This window comes from Salvia hispanica, chromosome 1, assembly GCF_029641045.1.
Source record: "Salvia hispanica isolate PSC_SH4W2 chromosome 1, Shi_PSC_v1, whole genome shotgun sequence".
Lineage (NCBI taxonomy): Eukaryota > Viridiplantae > Streptophyta > Magnoliopsida > Lamiales > Lamiaceae > Salvia > Salvia hispanica.
In genome coordinates, this window is record NC_142692.1 from 52,982,476 (window position 1) to 52,987,588 (window position 5,113).

The 5,113-nt window shown below is 43.4% G+C and overlaps 1 long non-coding RNA gene across 1 annotated transcript; it reads right to left on the reverse strand.

Moving 5' to 3' along the window:
* Positions 1 to 2,673: 2,673 nt before the first annotated feature.
* LOC148934127 (uncharacterized) lies at positions 2,674 to 4,417 on the reverse strand. The gene is made up of 2 exons (XR_016135704.1): positions 3,073 to 4,417; positions 2,674 to 2,943 (listed from the first exon to the last, which is right to left on the reverse strand). It is a non-coding gene; the product is annotated as an uncharacterized LOC148934127 (long non-coding RNA).
* Positions 4,418 to 5,113: the final 696 nt, after the last annotated feature.

The window sequence follows — 5,113 nt, forward strand, 5'->3', positions numbered from 1 at the left end:
CTTGGACAATTTCGTCCTAATCTTTATAGATGATGTACTTATCTATTCGAAGAACGAGAAGGAACACGGGGAACATCTGAGAACCGCCTTAGAGACGTTGAGGGCCGAGAAGCTCTATGCTAAGTTTAGCAAATGTGAGTTCTGGCTTAACGAGGTGAACTTCCTTGGACACATAGTAACGGCAGAAAGGACCCGAGTGGACCCTGCAAAGGTGGAAGCAGTACAACGTTGGCAGTCACCAACAACGCCTAATGAGATTCGAAGTTTCTTAGGTTTGGCTGGATATTACCGAAGGTTTATTGAAGGATTTTCTAAAATAGCCAGACCACTGACCCAACAGCTCAAGAAAGGAGCTAAGGTCCATTGGACGCCGGAGTGCGAAGCAAGCTTCCAACTATTAAAAGAAAAGTTGACCACCGCACCAATCCTAGTCGTGCCAGCACCAGGAGCAGGCTATGTAGTGTACACCGATGCATCAAAGATTGGACTTGGATGCGTACTGATGCAGAATGACAAGGTGATTGCGTACGCGTCATGCCAACTCAGGCCACACGAGCTAAATTACCCCATTCATGACCTGGAACTAGCAGCAGTGGTACGTGCCTTGAAGATTTGGAGACATCACCTCTACGGGTTCGATGTGAGATCTTCACGGACCACAAGGGCCTTAAGTACTTCTTCGAGCAGAAGGATTTAAACATGCGACAACGCAGATGGCTCGAATTAGTCAAGGATTATGGCTGTGGTATAAATTACCACCCAGGCAAGGCCAATGTAGTGGCAGATGCCTTGAGCAGGAAGACTATGCCCCAAGTGGCCACCTTCCTCAACAGAATGAGGAGCTCATACGGGAATTTGCTAAGATGCGACTGGAGGTAGTAAGAGCACCAGAGACGGTGGAAAGTAGGATCGCCACTTTAGTGATTGAACCAGACTTAAGGGCCAGAATTGTTGAGGCTCAAAGGAGTAATGAAGCATTAGAGAAAGTTCGTCTTAAAGTGAGGTCGGGAAAAGAGGTGAGTTATCACGAAGAAGCGGATGACGCCCTAACTTTTGAAGGGAGATTATGTGTACCCGATGACGAGGTTCTCAGAAATGAGATCATGAGCGAAGCGCATGAAACACCCTATACTGCCCACCCAGGAAGTACGAAAATGTATCAAGATATGAAGAAGCAGTTTCGGTGGGATGGCATGAAGAGGAGCATAGCGTCGTTTGTAGAAAGGTGCCTAGCACGTCAACAAGTGAAGGCTCTACATCAACGACCCTATGGGAAATTGCAACCCCTAGAAATCCCCGAGTGGAAATGGGAACACATTGCTATGGACTTCATGACAGGGTTGCCAAGGTCACAAAAGCGCGCACTTCGTGACAGGATTGCTATTTGGGTGATTATAGATCGCCTTACCAAAAGCGCGCACCTCGTACCAGTTCGTATCACTTACGAATAGAACAAGATAGCTCAAATCTATGTGCAAGAGATCATACGATTACATGGAATACCGGTGACGATCACATCAGACCGTGATCCGAAATTTACTTCTAGATTTGGATAAGCCTGCAGCAAGAGCTAGGCACCGGATTGAATTCAGTACGACATTCCATCCACAGACTGATAGGCAGTCTGAGAGGACAATCCAGACCTTGGAAGATATGCTGAGAGCCGTAGTGCTCAACCGTGGAGGAAACTTGGAGCCAGTGTTACCACTTATAGAATTTGCTTACAACAACAGTTAGTAACTATAAACATGGCCCCATATGAAGCGATGTATGGAAAGAAATGTAGATCACCACTTTACTGGGATAAAGACGGTGAGAGAAAGATGTTTGGACCGGATTCTATAGAGGAGATGATAGAAATTGTCCGACTGATCCGTGAGAGAATCAAGGAAGCTCAAGATAGGCAAAAGTCTTACACGGATATTCGCAGAACCGACCTGCAGTTCAAGGTTGGAGAAAAAGTTTTTCCTTAAAGTATCCCCATCAAAAGGGGTAACAAGGTTCGGAGTCAAAGGCAAGCTAAGGCCGCATTTCATCAGACCCTATGAAATTCTTGAGGAAGTCGGTCCCGTGGCGTAAAGATTGGCGCTACCACCGAGCTTCGGAATCGTGCACAATGTCATTCATGTATCACATTTGAGAAAATATGTATTCGACCCCAAACACATAGTCCTCCAAGAAGAAGAAAAAAAAAAAAAAAAAATGGTGTTAGAACCAGATTTAAGTTACGAAAAAAAAAAAAAAATAAAAATAAATAAATAAATAAATAAAACAGAGGCAATCTTGGATCGGAAAGTTCAGGAGCTGAGGAATAAATCTGTTGTAACAGTGAGAGTTGTATGGAAGCATCATGGTCACGAGAAAGCTACGAGGGCACTTGAAGACAAGATGAAGGAAAAATACACAGAGCTTTTTAGTGACAAGCAAATTTCGGGACGAAATTTTTGTTAAGAGGGGTAGAATGTAATACCCACTGTTTTACTATTAAGTTTCTCGCGAAACTTGAGATACATGTCATCATTTAGTTATTTTTTCGATTAAATGAAATGGATGTTAAAACTTTTATTTCATGCATAATTAAAAGTTGATTTATGAAATACTCTCGAATAAGAAGAGGCAAGCGAACCAAGATCGAGTATGTGCTTTTCTTTAAAGCTAAAGTCAAGTTCATAATGGATACAAGTCGACACTTTGGATTAGAACGGGTACAAATACCAAAGCTTAGTGTTCAATACATAAATGGATGTATATGAATTAAGTATATAAAGTTTTTAAGTACAAAAGAAACTAATAGTGCACCTATAATTAAATAAGTGAATAAATGCTTCTTGGGCCTATTCTCTTCAGGCACAAACCACACCCGAGGCTCATTAGTCCAGCCCGTTGGTAGAGGGCTGTCGGCCCAAAGAGCAGCCCAATAACTCTTCCTCCTATGACTACCACCTGCAAGATACAAACCATAGTTGATGAATAAAGACATAAGAAATTAAAGAACTTTTATTAGAGGAAAGGAGACAACCCATCTTTAACAATGGAGGACCAAGGACTTATCCAAGAAGGTATTAAACCCACCTGCAGCATCTCCTAATCCCAATAGCTCCTGCCTTCTCTCCAATCACTACCTGCAACAAACCAACAAAGTATTTAAATGCAAGAGTACATGTACTCCAAAGATAGAAACAAACCAAACTAAACAAAGTAGGATGAAGATCGCCAAAAGGGATCTTGCTGCAATAAGAAAACAAAGGGGAAGCTCAGTCCATTTATTCCTTCACAAGTACTATCTCACAAACAGCCAACCAATGTGAACAAAAGAGCCAAAGAATGCAGATTCGATTTTTGCCATATCTCAACAAACTGCAGCAGCAGCTTATATAAATGTCTTCCCCTTCAATATCTGTTTCCCTTCACCACTCACCACTTCCCTTACTTCACAACAAGGAGTTCCAGAGTGGCAAGTGACCTTGGAAGAGTTAGGAGCAGAATTTTGTAAGAGAATAGCTACTGCAAGAGGTATAACACCCTCTCTTCCCCACCATACTTATAGAAACATGAAAGCATGAACACTTGAGAACAAGTAGGCACGGCATATTAGAATTTCAAAATCTTAAGTAGCTTTCACAAAAGGGGAACTCCGAGAAACAGTGTGCTTAAGATTTGCTTTTAGCAACTTTCATAATAATCAAAACTCCTTCCAATGAACTAAACTTTCCCCAAAATCACAACTTTAAAACACATTAGCCAAGACCTCCAACATCACAAAGGACATGCTCAAAACTGGAAATCTAGAATAAAATGTAAACTAAGGGCTTAAATACGAGACTTAGCTTAGAAGAGCTGCCCGGCAGGCGACGGAGCCCCGAGGATCACCGCGGAGCAGCAGCTGCCGCTCCCCGAGCCTTGGACGGCGATGACGGATGCTGCCGCGGAGAAGCGGCGAGGCCTCAGCCGCGTGGCAGCGACGGCACCAGCTCGTCGTCGTTCCAGAGCTGGCGGCTGGCTGGAGGTGCTGCACCGTTGTGTAGCAGTCGAGAGGGGGAGTCAGGGAGGCGATGCCTCCTCTCTGCTGCTGGACTCGCCGAGGACGTGAGTGTGAGACGGAGGCAACAGACGTGAGTCTTCGGTGAGTGTCGTAGCTGCCTCGCGAAGGAGGCAGCGGCGAATGGCGACGAGCGGCGATGGCGAATTCGCCGGAGACCGCGAGGGAAGATGAGAGGCGCTGCTTCTCTATCCTCGCGACTTAGATAGAAGAGGGGAAGGGGATCGAATTTCGGCGGCGCAAGGAGGCGCCGACTGGAGCGGCGAACGACGAGGGATGAGGCGTCGCGCCGCTGCTTCTCCTCCGAGCGGTTTTTCTCTCAATTAGGGATTTAGGATTTGGGGATTTTGAGAAAGAAGAGAGAGAGAGAGTAGGGACCGATGGAGATGGGAAGAGGAAGTTTGGGCCATTAGTGCTTGGGCCACTATTAGTTTTTGTTTTGGGCCTCTATTAACTAAAATCATGGGCTAAGGTTTTAAATAGAGAATGGGCTATAATTCTTTTGATGATCTAAGAAGTTGGGCTAATAATTAAAATAAAGTAGGAGATTGGGCCTTAGCCTAATTAAATCATGAGCCCACCTATGTTGCTCAATCAAATAATTGAGGTTAAGTAATGATCCGCTAATTAATTCCACGACGATAAATTTAATTTCCGGACCTTAGCTTAAGTGCTCGAATAATTAATGATAAGAATTGATATGCTAACGATGAATAGACCTCGAGTTATTTTGAATGCTTGAATAAATGGCATAGGAGGTAACACCCTCTAGTTAAGCGAATAATTTTTCCAAATAAATTAAATCTACTGATTTAATTAATGTTCAAGAATTCTAGAACTTTTTCTAGAAAAATAAGAAAGAGAATAACAAAAAAAAAAAAAGAGCACGCACTTAGGATGCATTTACGTTTGAGTTCATTTGGCTTCTTAAGCCTAATTAAGTATTATTTCCATGTTACTAAAGGGGCGTCTTCGCGCGTCATCTAAAAATCAAGCTAAGGAGTTTGTTCGGCTAAGAGATAGCCTTTGAGGTGGGCATTTCTTTCAAAATGTGAACTTGCCTTTTTCATGATT